We start from the raw sequence: 15,122 nt of genomic DNA on the forward strand, positions 1-15,122 counted from the left end.
ATATCTCTAATAGAAAAGAACCAGAATGAAGGTGCCAACATGTATATACAGTTTCATTCCTTTTGTTCCAAAGTGTGGGAAATATAGTTAGAAAAATAAACAAGATACTACTGACAATGTAAAAATGGACCTCAGGAGAATATTTTTATTTCATAAATGTTTGAACTCGATACTACATTACCTATGAAAGAAAAACTACTGATATTTAATTTTTAAGAAATATTGAAATCATTGAAACTTCTAGTAAGTTTGTACATTATATAAAAAATAGGTTTGTCAGAGGCTTGTATTTGGCCAGGAAAGCACAAACGTGAATTTGATGCAATTCTAGGGTACATATCAGAGTAGTCCATTATATCTATTCCTGCTGAGAAGTAAAATCCTAATAAAAAATCAATTTATGGTTCTTAAAAATAATCCTAAGTATATACAATCCTTAAAATTTATTTAAAAATGCATATTCATGTTTTCAGTACTACCTACCTGGGAAGTAGAAATGCTAGGCATTCTAATTGCTACTTGTAACTGTCAGTATTATGGATAAGCTTAACACATAAAGGACTACATCAACAAAACAAAGTGAAGGAAAGAAACTGCAATTAAAATTCTGATTTTGGGGGAGAAGCAAAGAAGATGCCACGAGAACTTGAAAACATTGTGTCTACCATTGTGTAGCCCCCATTCTTATTACTATCACTGCATCTCTATTTCTATTATTATTAAATTTGTGTCTCTATCGACATCAATTCATGCAGCTTTATATTGATTTACACTGACTTTCATCTTTACCTGAGTTTATATATGAGTGGGGAATGGTTTCAAGGATAACAAAACTAGCATGCATCTGTTCTTGTATAATTCTTATGTTATATAAATTATCATGTAATAAACTCATTTCAAACCAAAAATTAAATATCAAAAGTTTTCAAGCTACAAGTTTAAGATTATAACAAAGAGTAAAGCACACAGACATATGGAGAGAGAATATTTTACTATCAGATTTATTCCGTATTTTTTTGAATGATTGTTCCCTCTAACCATTACTTATTTTATAGCATACCATTGCTTAGATTTTTTTCAAAATGTTCTAACCAAGGATAACACACTGGATTACTTTGAAGTTAATGAAGGTTAAGGTTTGGCATTCCTCTCTCACAATATGTTTATATGGCTATTCTTTGGGGGTAAAATATGCAAACGTAAGTTAATTTTAATAACAAATGAGTAAGCCGGTTGTCTTTTGTCCACTTTACTTCCTTTCCATCATACTCGATGGAAACCACTGGTTTCCATCTGGTACCACTGCATTAGCTGTTGGCTTTTGGGTATTAAGGGAACGTTGTGTACACATTTCTGGTATGGAATTTTGGGGATATATTTGTATTGTTCACACAGTTGCTATGGTGTCACCATAATACTCACGCACTTCCGTACAGTGACAATAGAAACATGTTAACATGCCAACCAGCTTTGGCCATCCAGGGACAACTACCCCACCCCTCACAGCCTCCTAAACACCCCAAGCTGGAGAAAAATCTGATCAACTTTTTCTGCTATCTTGCCATATAAAGGCACAAAGTTTATACAGAAAAAAGTGTTATAATATTTCTGGATGCAGTATTTGACTGCTTTTAAAAATGTAAAACGTGTTTATGTTCTCATTCCAATTAAAAAGTACTTCCACACTTGATTTTAACGCGTAATTCTGAAATTGCCCCTTCAGTTTGCCTAAACTTCAGGCTTGATAAATACAGATTCTGCCCCTAACTCTAATCCCAAATCCGCATCACCACCCTTCAGCTTGTCAGGAATCCCGGTTTCCCCACTTGTGGACTAGGACAATGAAATTACCGTCCCCAGGAACACCTCCGGTTTGCATTTCAAATATAACTTAAGCCCAGTTAAGTCTAATTGGAGGCTAATATACCCACAAGAATTTACGTAGCCTACTGGGAATGCATTCTGATCTAAAATGTCTACACCATTTTAAGCATGGAGCAGAGAAGCAATTTACATTTATTTCCCTGGGTTCTCTCTCTTTCTCATTTAAACAATCCATTATCCAGATCAAGGCAGTAGTGTAGCAAGTATAATGGGATTATTCATTATGTTTATGGATTACAGCAATTAAAATTAAAAAGAAAAGTAAATATTACCTTTAAAATATGCATTCGTTGCAGACAACACTCCGGCAGATGATTAAAACTCTCTGACACAGTGTGAGCTTGTTGTAGCAGAAAGTCTAACCTATTCGGTGCTCTCTCCTCTGTGAGACAAGCCGTTATATAGACTTAGAGAGTGTTCCAGCAAAAATATTAAAATGAAATAAAACATAGATCCTGTAATGTAGTCAATGGAATCCAACTGAATTCTCTAACTTTATGATTTGATTATTTCCAAATTAATTATTCAGGATGAGAAAATAACCTCATAATATATTTTATGTCTTTAGCCACAATCTCTCTAAAAAGAATAATTAACATTCATTATCGCTCGACTTCTTTTTAAAAACAGGTCCTCAAAAGTGAACATATACATTTGAAGATCTTTCCAAAACATCATCTTTTCCCTTTCCTGATGAATTTCTGTGTCAAACAGAGTGTGCCTTTCCATTCCATGCCCCCCCACCCCCCACCCCACAATCTGATTTAAATTTCCAGAGAGAACATTCTTGTGACTTTTCACACTGGCTGGGGACTTGTCCCCAGGGCAGGGTCTCTTCCTCTCCAGGGAAATCTCAGGGAACTTTTTTCTAATAAGAAACTCCGTGAATTCGGTTTCCTCTGTGAGAGAAAAGTGGTATGGTAGACTCCAGGGAAATACGAGTTCTGATTTTTTTTTCTTTTTCTTTAAAAAGAAATCTATTCCTTCAAGGGAGTTTCCAAATGCAAGTATTGCTATTAATAAATAAATGGCACAAAATGAAAGAAATTCCAGGAAGACAGAGTGAGTTTGAACATCCAGGGGACGAGCGAGTGTTTTGATCTATCCGGACCTGATCTATAAAGTAGTCACAGATTACACTTGATTTTACCGTATTTGGTATGTGTAGATTCAGCCTCAATTTAAATGTGGACTACCCAGTGAATTTTCATACCCTCTAGAAGCTACAGTGTACCCAGGAATGTATATAACTCTCACTGAAAATGTATGCTAAGATGTATTTTAAGAGATAACTAAAATTTTAGCCATTAAACTTTACTGTGGGTCAATGTTACAGATGAGTTTTAGATAGGCTGAAAAAAAATTGTCTGATAAGGTATTCTATAAAGAGATTAATTACTTAACTAATAATGATGACATTATTTAAACTGGTTTTTAATTTTTATTGAAATATTTCATATATTTGACATGAATTTAATTATTTAAAAATACATTAGGCTGATATACACCTTTTAAAACTTTTAAAAATATAGCCCTGGCTGGTGTGGCTCGGTGGACTGAGTGCTGGTCTGAACTCAGATTAGTGGTTCGATTCCCAGTCAGGGCACATGCCTAGGTTGTGTGCCAGGTCCCCAGTAGGGGGCACATGAGAGGCAACCACACATTGCTGTTTCTCTCTTCCCTGCCCCCTTCCCCTGACAGTAATCAGAGGGGATGGGAGATGGAGAATATGGAAGAAAGAAGGGGGAGGGTTGTCAAGGAACATGTATAAAGGACCCATGTACAAGACCAAAGGGGGGGTAGGATTGAGGGAGGGAGGTCGGGGAGGAGGGGCAGGGGAGAGCGGTGGGGGAAAATGGAGACAGCTGTACCTGAACAACAATAACATTAAAAAAAAGAAAGGGAAAAAAGACATATATACATATACATACATACATACATCTTTTTAAAATTTAAAAATATAAAATGTAGCAAAAGAAAAATATGTAAATTATGTACCTTTCATCCAAGAAGAAAGCTGATTCCGGGAGTAAAAATATCCTATCCAAAGTCCTCCCAACGTAGAATAACAGAAGACCCTAAGTAATTAGGTGCCATTCCCCTTTGTTACAATCCCCAGGTGTGATAAATAGAACAATGCCTCATGGAAAAAGTCACACGGGAAGGAAGTGATTACACACAGTGGTGCGAATCACAGCATCTGCAGCGGGATGCAGGATCAAGTGCCCCATCTCTCTCTCAGCCGAGAAAGAAGAGCTTTCTCCCTACCGAAGGGGCCAGGCTGCAGAGTACATTATTGCTCATTCTGCAGCGCTGCTGTGTATTCATTGTATTTAATTTTAGCACTTCCTTTTCTCCCATAGCCATTGGATGTTCTTAGGAGATGATCATCGGGTTATTAATAGTAATGGCTATGCCTCCTCTCCATAGAGTGGTCTATGATTTCCAAAGTGCTTTCTATTTATGTTACTGTTTTTAATCCTTACAACGATCTTGTGAATTTGGGAAAGAAGTGGTTTCTGGTCCAATTTTAGCAGCCATAATAAGAAACAATTTCAGCCTCAAGTTCAGTATAGCCATTCAGTCAAATAGTCCAAATATTGAAAAGACTGCTTTATCTTTTCATTTTTAAAATATACTTTCTATTGTTTTAGTTAGAAATCAAAATATGCTGTTTTAAATCCCTGCATAATGACACACACTGAAAATTTTCTATTCATGTCTAGTACAAGTGCAACAAAAACAACCAGACAAATTAGAGTTCCAAGAAATATAAATGCAATGAATAAATTAATGCCGGCATTGATAGATGAAGGGGAAAGCAAAGGAATTTCATTGTACAGCTTGACTGAACAACTTTGTTTGCAACAATATATGTAAGATGGGAATTGTTGTTTGGAATGGACCGGGGGATTAAAAAGAATAATGAAATTGATTCCTCAGGATTGTTAGCCATTTAATTTTAAATCTGTGGAGCTGAGCCTCAGATATTACTGTTCGTGTCAGCTCCATCTCATAAAGGAACATGAGAAAAGCATGTGTGTTAGCATTGTGAAATGGTGCCCCTTTACCTTTCCAGGAATACCGTTTAGAGTACAATAGCTGCGTGAAGTCCAAATTGTGTGTTAACATGCAGATGGGCAATTCATCCTTGAAACACAACGTAGGCTACTTTCCAATGGAAATCTATGAAGGGGATTTACTTTCTTCTAAAGAATGAGCAAATGTGATGTTGCATTTTATTGCAGCTTAAAAAGTAATGCAGTTAAGGAAGGGGGAAACCGTAGATAAATTCTTGACACATGTTGGTGACTTTCGTGAAATTGTATGGTTTTTATCCAGAATGTTAATACTGAAAAAGGAAATCTGAATTCATTTGTCCATTTTCTTTATCCCAAGGCATTTTGCGGTATCATAATACCTTCTCTACTGTGCTCTCCAAAAACTTACTAGATATGAGAACTGTGGTATGCCTTTAATTTAAGACCATATTATTTCCCTGGGGAAATTTTAGAAATGTGGTGTGGGCCGTTAGAAATAGATGGGGGAAAAATTGGATGAAAGGAAACTTATAGAGGAGAAAAACAGATAATCTCTTACATCTTTGCTTTTTTGATTCTTATCATTCAACAATAACCTTGTTTATATTCATTCTCAGAATGAAATAATGCTATTTGACCTCATATTAGGTAGAAAGTTCAGATTAAAAAAAAATCTCTACTTGAAATTTTGTTTCACTTTTAATTTCATTGAATCATTCAAGGGCACAGTTTCTGAATTAATAGCAGGAGGTTCAAAAATGTCACAATTATCTTTCATTTGCTACTTTAGTAAATAAATCAGTCAACATTAATCGTCAACTCTTCTGGGTTAAGAGATTTGTGTATAAAAAGAATGTGAGTTTTTCCCTATAACACTATCTCAATTTTAAAATATTTCCAGAAAATTACAGTTATAACTCTTCAAAGCTTGTTAATTTTTTCCTTGGCCTCCAATGAATTATTATTTTTTTACTCCTATTTTAAGTCAAATATACCATTAATTATCTTTACTTCTTTATAATACCTATTACTAAAGGTATTATCTAATGTAGTACTTAATGAGATGTTCTATGTAATACAGCCAGAATTTCTTAAATGCTTCCTATTTGTCATGCTTTCCTCTAAGCAATTTGAATAAATGGACTCATATAAATTTGCATAGCAACCCTGTGATGTAAGCTCTCTCTGCTTCTCCAGTTAGATTTAAGGAAATTGACCCAGAGAGAAGTTTCAACAACCTTGCTCCAGGTCACCCAGAAACAGAATTTGACCCCAAACAAACTTTTGAGAGGCCTTGTTCTCAACCATAGGCCTACTGTCTAATCCCACAAGTAACAAACTACACTTTTACACTGTTCACAGAAATGCTTTAGCTACAAATATTGTGCTCTGTACCACGGTTCAAACATTGTGGTTTGTGTCAAAGGTTCCGTATAGACAGAGCAGTATTTTGATCACTTTAAATCTATTTCTTTTCCTTTACAGGTTTTGCCCTCCGATTTCAGAGGGACAAGAATTTTATCTTGCATTATTTACCTCTGAATTATTTTTGGTGTTTTTGTTTCTGTCACCGTTTACTTCTTACTTTCCCCCCATGTGTCTTAAAAGCTGTGGAGCGAAAGATAAGGGCAGGCATCTGGCAGCTTGGAGAGTAGGATCACATGCATGGATGATCGTGCCTTCTGTCCCACACGCACACACCTAATCCATGCCCTCGGCTAGGCTACTTCAGTATTCTTGATCCTGTGTCCAAGCAACTGTGCAACTTAATTGTAAATACAGAAAATTAATCTAGTTCTTATGGAGAATGAGCACTTTACGGAAAGGATCGGCCACGGTTTCCATGTCTCGTCTGTCTGTCCATGGGAATGCCGTGACAGAACCCCGCGCTCTGGGCACTCTTAGGGGAGTCCTCGCAAATATGCTCACAGGGAACCTTGGTCACATGCCTGTTTCTCTGTGCACCTGGGTTTCTTGGTCAAAGCTTTACTGTCCTCTGAGACATGGCACCAAGGAGGAACTCTGGAATCTGCATGCGTATTAGGGACCAGTCTTAATTGGTTCATCCTAATTTGGACATGTCCTCTAACTGATGAACTTCTTCCTGGCATCACTAATTCTGTCTGCTTTCTGGCCCTACAGACCAACGTACCTTCTCTCTACCATCAGCCAGACAGCTTTCCTCCACCAGCACTACATACACACCTTTGGTACCAAATACTGCGTGGCATTAAGCAAATGAGAGCTTTATTGTCTTTCTAGAACCTAATGTGGTACTTAGCATACATCAGAGGTTCAATAACTTTTTCATCGCTGAAGGATGCCTCAATGAATCTGTAAGGATATTTGGGAAAAACATAAGATATTTGACAAAATGTAAATTGCTTAACATTTCATATATAAAAGGGCATATGTGTCATATTTCTTCAATGAAAAAGTTCATATATAATTGCTCTAAAATTACTTTTAAATTACATGTGAATCCTTTAAAAGGAAATCTAAGTGATGAAAGTAGATTGATTTTGGTATACCAAAATTCCTGGCTTTTGGGAAAACCTATGATGATGTGCTGGAGCTTATGAAGATTAAGATACGTTATTTTTTTGAGAGGGGTCACCACTGATTAATATAGTAAGTGTGTGCATCTTTAGCAGATATCAGAAATAAATCTTGCCGTGCCTAAATCCCTGCAACATTTGTACTTTTAACTGGAGTGGGATGGGTGTCTTGACTCTAAGAGTCAAAAATCATCCTCAGACTTCAGAGATCCATGTATCTGACATGTGCCAGATATGTAGCACAAGTTAAGAAAACACACCTTTGGAACTTATTTCACTTAAATGGTCAGGAGTGACTGCACCCCCTGTCATGAGATAAACATGTAAACACTAGAATGTTGACGTGGAAAATTAATAGTGTTCACGATCATCTGACCTGAGTTACTGCTTCCTCTTCATTAAGGAATCAATAAAATGTATCCAGACAGGCCTCAGGAACTTTTTGTTACCGAATCCCATCTAGACCCTTTGCACGAATTTCAAACCAACGTGGTCCTCCACTGTTTGATTGGCTTGCCACCTTCCCGCTCAGGGACACACCTATTTACATTTCATATTCCCGTCTGCACAGCTTTGGCAGTTAACTACAACCAGAACTACCGTAATCAACCTAATTAAAGCTAATGGTTTAATGTGAACGGACTCCCTTCAAAACAGTAGTTCGTTATGCTGTTGGAGGTGAGCACAGTGTTACTTTATACCCAGTATCACAGGAGTGGCCCTGGCATCTGCCCACTGAAATTTCTCCACATCATGAGGATAGCATGAAATGTAAAGTGGTCCCTAAACTGTCCACTTCCACAAACAGTGTTAATGACACAAGTATATGAATATAGACAGGAACTGGCTCATCCTTTCTTCCCAGTATTGTTAAAATCAAATATCAGAAAAGCCATCTCAATATCTAAAATTTTCATGGGGAGCTAGTAGGCTTTAAGAAAGACAGATACTATTATTATTTTTGGAATAGTCAAAAATCTTAATGTAATGAATTTTTGAGGCCAAAATAATCATTCCTTAACTTCCTTAAAATAAAGGTCAAATAATAATTATGCATAATGTCACGTGTTACAGTATTATATCACATGTTAGACTTTATAGTTGCCACTAAATTCATAAAGTTCTCTGATAAACGTATTTGATCAACAGACACAGCAGTTTTATTTAATATTTCATTGCAGTCCAGCAGCAAGTAGCATTTTAAAATGGCAAAATAAAATATCCATTATGTGGGTTCTATTTAGAATTGTTGATCTTAGATCACTCTACTGTATTCATAGCGGTAAAAAACCATAATGACAAGAAAAAACAAATTCTCTCTTTGATGAGGAATGTTAATTGTTGGAAGCCAAAATGTCCCAGCTCTCCCGAAAACATCCTCCCCGTCTCGCGTTCCTGTGAGCACCTCTCCTGCCGGAGAACGAGAAAAAGCCCCTTGAGCTACCATCTCCCTCCTTTGGTGCTGCTGTGTGACAACAGTCTCAATGAGACAGAGGAGATAATGACTCTCATTACCGCCACCGTCGCAGGTGCTGCCAAGATGGGCCCTAACCCGCGACTCCTGTGAGCTCGCCTGACTCCTGCGCACCGTGTTCGCCCTGGGCTCGCGTTCTCCCACTGCGGTAGGTTCTCATTTTCTTCTTGGATCCACATCCCGCTCTGCCTTGGAAAACCTTACTTCTTGCTGCTCACTGAGCACTTCCTCAGAAAGCCTGCTCGCTCAGGAAGGCGGAGAAACGAGGTCATTTTTGTCCGAGGTCGGTCTAATCAGTGCTGGCGTTCTTCCCATAAAGCTGCCAGGAGCGAGCCTTCTGCATCCCCTACAGAAAGCTGTTCATCTGCGAAAGGAGATTGAGATGCCTGTTTTGCCCACGAATGCTAGAGGGATAACAGGCCTTCAAATGAATCTTTATGTGATTCGCTCAAATAACTTTCACTGAGGTTTAGTTTCTCAGCGCATCACCAGTATCACTTCTGTGCATCATTTTCAATGCGAGAAACACAGTTTTTTCGGACATTCAAGATGTCGAAGGAGCAGGGTGAGTGTTGGGCTCTGGCAGGGGCACCCCGCAGAGCTTCTGCTGTGGGCCGAGACCGGTGCACGAGCAGTGTGTCATCGTTGCAGGCGCACAGCTCGCCTAAGTGCACGGTGGCGTTTGGTTCAGTCCTGTCAGTGGACTCCGGTTGCTAAGTTATGGGAACTTCCAGGTCCGAAGGTTGAACTGTGACTTCAGTCAAGGTTGGCTGCGGAGCCCGAATAGGCTCTGGGTGTGAAAGTGTCGTCACCTGGGGGTGCTTTGCAGGAGCTGCAGTCTGCTGTAGGGCTGGAGGATGTTCAGCCTCCTTGGTAGGTTCTGGAGTCATGGTGAGACCCAGGTCCAAAGGCTGATCCTGTTCTGGAGCTGGAAGCGTCAGCCTTGTGGACTGGAGGTGGTACTCCAGCCTCCTTAGGTGGCTCTGGAGGTGGAGCGGGGTTCTCCTGCTGGGGTGGAGATGAGGCTGTCTTCTCAGGGGGCTGCGGAGGAACCTCTTGGTGGGTTGGAGGTTTGCCCTCTTCCGTGGACTCTGGTGGATGAGCTGAGACCTTCTGCTCAGTTGCAGATAATTCAGCAGCCTTAGGGGGCTCTGGAATTATCAAAGCCCCTAGATCCACACATTTAACACTCATATTAGGTGATGCTGAATGCTGAGCTTCACCTGAACCCAGGGTAAGACTGTCACCACATGGTATACTGAAGGTGGAGGTACAATATCCATGAGAGCATTTTGGAGACTGAACTGGACCCTTCTACTGGACTGGAGAAGGTTCTACACCTGGAACAGGTACTTAAAACAGGGTTGAGATCGCCTGCTGGACTGAGGAAGATTCATCATTTTTAGGGGGTGGTTTGGATACTGATCTGGATCCCCTTGGTGAACTGACAAAGTTTTCAACATCTCAGGGGACAATGTTTCTCCACCCCAAGAAGGCGACATCCTCCGGAGTGTGGGGAAGCGGAGCTGAAGCCTCCTGCGGGGGTGAAGGTGGTTCTCCCTCCCCAGGGGCTTCTGGTGGCTGAGCTGAAGCCTCCCGGTGGTTTGCAGGTTTAACGTCCCCAGGGCGCCCTGGACTTGGAGCTGCGGCCCCTGCTGCGTTAAAGATCTGCCTCGTTAGGAGAGGCTCTGGAGGCTGAGCTGAGGCTTCCTTCTGGGCTGGAAAAGGTTCAGCTTCTCCACAGGGCTGAGCTGGGGCCTCTCGAGGCGTTGGAGAGGGTTCCGCCCCCACAGGGGGCTCTGCAGAGCACATGCCTCCTTTTGGGGTGAGGAAGGTTCAGCCTCTTCAGAGGTATTTGAGGGCTCAAGTGGGAGTTTTGCTGACCTGCAGGCCAGGGCTTGGTTGCCCAGGGAGGGCGTGGAGGTCAGCAACAGGGATTGTGCAGGGCCGACTCCCACGCCCGAGGCTGAGCTGCCTGGACCAGCGGCCACAAGAGCTGCCTCGAGAAGAGTGGTTGGGAGGACTGAAGATCAGCGTGCGGACAGCTTTCACTCTTAGGTGTGAGGAAGAAATTGATTTTCACTTGTCCCAAACATTCCATACATTTTTAACACTTTATGAAGCAAAAGGTCAGTCAGTAAGTTAGACATTCTGTCAGAATTTCAAAACAAAGTTCACTAAAGGCTAGCATTATGTAATATTGAGGTCAGAAAATTATAATTTATATGCAGAAGAGCAGATTGTGTTCTTCAATAACAAGTAAAACTAACTGAAATTTGCATGTAGATGTTTGGTAATATTTATTATGTGTATATATTCACACATATGTTTTACTTCTATATATTCTCAGTAGCGTTATTTTTACAAATGGCATTGAAATATTCCTCAATTTTTATAATAAACCTTAACCAAAAGTGTTAGGAGATGCTACTGCTGTTAACACTCAGTAGCATTATGTATAAGGAAGCTCTGAATTCCCAACAGAACCAATGCGGATTTATATCTTTGCTGATTCATAATCCCAGAAATGGCTGGCATAACGTTTATTCATGTTGAGAGATACTACGACATGCACCTCACAAGAGCAGCAATGCTGATGAGCTGGTTACAGGGACAGAGCAGCCGGACCAGGTGGGATTTCACCGGCATTCTCAGCAGATCCCCCCTCTGGTCCTTCTGCGCATCTGTTTCTAATGATCCTGCGCCCCATATTGTGCGTGAGAAAATGTGCGTCCATAGGGGGGTATGTGACTTACCTAGAGTTATAAAATGGGTAGCAGTCATTTTTATCAGCAGTAGTATCAGCATTTTAAATGTTAGTGTTGCTTCTGACTTACGGAACTGAAAGCTGCAAATGACGGTGCCCGCAGCCCCAGCTTCAGCCAGAGGAAGCAGCACTGCAGCACGTGTGCGCATGTGCGTGTAAGCCGTGGAGAGGCCGAGCACATTTGTGTGTGAGTGGACAGTGGAGAGGCTGTCTGGACAGGAGACAGACACGGGCAAAACCTGGGAAAGTGGGTCTTTTAAACTGGTTAGATGAGGCTCACCCCATTTGGGAGGACATTTGGCTTTACTGAATGTTCACCGATTTCAATGTCCTCATCCAAACACACTCTCGCGGAAATAAGCAGAATCATGTTTGACCAAATATCCGTGCACACCATTCCTTGCCTGGCCAAGCGACGCATAGAAAGAACCATCACAACTGACCAGGGTGCTCTTGTTGCTGTACAAAATACTATCCGACCTTTATTAGAGAATACCAAGTAGAAGGAGAATGTGTCAGCAATGTGTATTTCAATAACAAGTTACATTTTACATCCAAACTTTTTTAATATGTCGTGCAAGCCACATATTAAATTTCATAACTTCAGTTATTAAACTAATAACTTCATTGTGGTGTCATTTATTGATGTGCGATGATTTGAGGTTGAGCTGTATAGTAATTTATTATGCATTCCTTTTAAAATTTCTCCTTTTCATTATGTTATACTAATTTTTTAAAGACTTTATTTATTTATTTTTAGAGAGGGAAGGGAGGGAGATAGAGAGAGAGAGAGAGAGAAACATCAATGTGCAGTTGCTGGGGGTTATGGCCTGCAACCCAGGCATGTACCCTGGCTGGGAATTCAACCTGGGACACTTTGGTTCCCAGCCCGCACTCAATCCACTGAGCTATGCCAGCCAGGGCTCATAATGTTATACTAATTTTTTAAATGCACACATACTCAAGTACACATGCACTTTAGATTATTTGCTAAATAATGCTCATCATAGTGAAAGGGATTTTATGTATTGTAAAAAGAAGGCATTTAGTCTGTGAGGATTAAGAGCTAATTGAGATATTGTTACATTGGACTTACAAATTTTAAGAAGTGTGTCTAGATGGTCTTTTCCAGCTGGCCCAGTTAAGCATCCCAAAGTCATGAATGCTAATGAAATTTCATAAACTTATGTTCTAAGAGAAATCTTCAACTCAAATATTTCTTACATTTTTCCACAATTTTTTTTGAATTCACTATTCATTGTTTATGTTATTCAACATGGGACTCTATGGCTAACCTGTTTTGCAGAGAATAGTGCCACCATAGGTTCACAAGCGTTGTAGCCTTTGGCTGTTGGTTTCAGGCTTGGGAGGGGAAACCTACTATCTATGTGTAACATCAACAATATGAGTATTATACCCTGGGGTCCCCGTGTGCGTGGCAGCTGTTGGATAGACACTCACTAAGCGTGCTCTGTCTCCCTGGCTAACTGTGAAAATTTCATGCTTTGCATGTAGATCCAGTTATGTGACTGGTCCTTGCCATAGAACATGTGCGGAAGTGAGGTGCCTTATTTCTGAGCCCAGGTATTTAGGGTGGGTGTTCTTTCTTCCCCTTCTCTTCCCATGAATGGGAAATTTAAAGGTTCCATGTGAAAGATGTTGAAATACCACAGGGTGGAAGGAACTAAGGCTTCTGAATGGATGTATAAAGCAGAAGCCCTTCCCCTGGCATCTCCCCTACCAAAATCATTACACTATGATGTGAAGGAGCCATAACATTTATGACATTAAGTCAGTGATAATTTCACATATCTTTTATGGTAGGTAGCTTATCCTGACTAATTAATATATCATGCAAGCACTGCCTGGCATCAAGTAACCGCTTAATAAATGATAGCTGTTGTTGGCACCTTTTATGTCAGATGATAAAATATATTCTCTGCATTAAATATTCCTACAGATAAAAGGATGCTTCTTACCATAGAGGCTACTTTGTTTGATTTTTACAGAGTAATTACATTTCAAAAAATATAATTTTATACAACAGTATCTTTATATATAAGTATATCCAAATTACTTATATAATATCTGAGATTCACCTAATGTGAATATCTCTGGCATTTCCTTGTTCTCCATTATTGTAAGTTTAAAAGAAAGTTATATATCTCTTCTGATGGTAGTTAGTTTAATCCATTTTAGTAGTCACTATGTTATATTTCTTAATTTAAAACTAGAATTATTTGTTTTTACTTCTGATAGTCTTTCATTCATTCAACACATTTCTAGTGGGTTATTGCCATATGCTGAGCACAATACTGGATTTCTTTCCATGCTTGATGTAATTCACTGTGTACCACAGAATAACCCTAACTTTCTTTGTTGAGTGAACCTATAATGGTATACTGTTGACCTTGAACAATGCGGGAATTAGAGGCACCTACCTCTGTGGAGTTGAAAATCTGCATAGAACTTTTAAATCCTTCAAAACTTAATAACTAATAGCTCACTGTTGACTGAAAGTCTTACAAATAACACCAAAGCAGATCAATAGAGTTTGTGTATGTTATATATATATATGTTATATTCTTTCCTGTCGCTAATAAGGTTAGCAACAGAAAATTATAAAGAAGAGAGAATGCATTTCTAGTATTTGTTGAAAAAAACCTGCATAAGCGGACCTAGGCAGTTCAAAGCCATCCTGTTCCATGGTCAACAGTATTTTTCCCCCCACACATAAGAAGGCAATGGCCCAAGGTCCTCCATACAGGTAGTTTATATATTATCATCTAAACAATTTACTTTTTTATTTTGTTATTTTTCTTTTGATTTGAAATTTGTGGACGATGTTGACTATTTTGCAATCTGGCTGATTGTGTGATTAAAAGAGTAGGGTAGGAAAGCTTAGAGAATGAAAAGCAAGCATTCTCCAGCTCAGAGCCCATCAGAAGACAGGGGTCGTCCAGCTGGGCCATGAGTGCCATGCCGAATCAGGTCCCACTTCCTTTGTACCGACTCTTTTTCGAGATTTCATTGTCTACCCACATGTAAATAATATTGGTGTTCTGATTTTTATAATTTATTAAGGAGATAGTAGCAAAATTAGAAATCACTAATGATTGGAAGCAAATGTGATCTTCTTTGTAAAAAAGTAGATAAATTAATGAACAAGTAAATAAGATTTGGGGGAGGTCCTATAACAGTCATTAAGACAACAGATACCCCACAACTTGAGAGAGGAAAATAATTCTAAATGTGCTGTAATGTTTTAAGGTAAGGCATACACATTTGTATCTGAAAGTTTTAAGAATATATGATCTTGCTTGAATTTTCTAATTCGTTCCAGGGTCTAAGTGGGCTAGAATTATTCATCTTTTCAATGTCATTGACAAAAAAAATCT

General features: G+C 39.3%; 1 non-coding gene across 1 annotated transcript; it reads left to right on the top strand.

Annotated features, from left to right (window-relative positions):
- Window positions 1-2,178: 2,178 nt before the first annotated feature.
- LOC114504402 lies at window positions 2,179-2,300 on the top strand. Its single transcript, XR_003685176.1, has one exon. It is a non-coding gene; the product is annotated as a small nucleolar RNA SNORA28 (small nucleolar RNA).
- The last annotated feature ends 12,822 nt before the right edge of the window (window positions 2,301-15,122 follow it).

Source organism: Phyllostomus discolor, chromosome 8, assembly GCF_004126475.2.
Source record: "Phyllostomus discolor isolate MPI-MPIP mPhyDis1 chromosome 8, mPhyDis1.pri.v3, whole genome shotgun sequence".
Taxonomy (NCBI): domain Eukaryota; kingdom Metazoa; phylum Chordata; class Mammalia; order Chiroptera; family Phyllostomidae; genus Phyllostomus; species Phyllostomus discolor.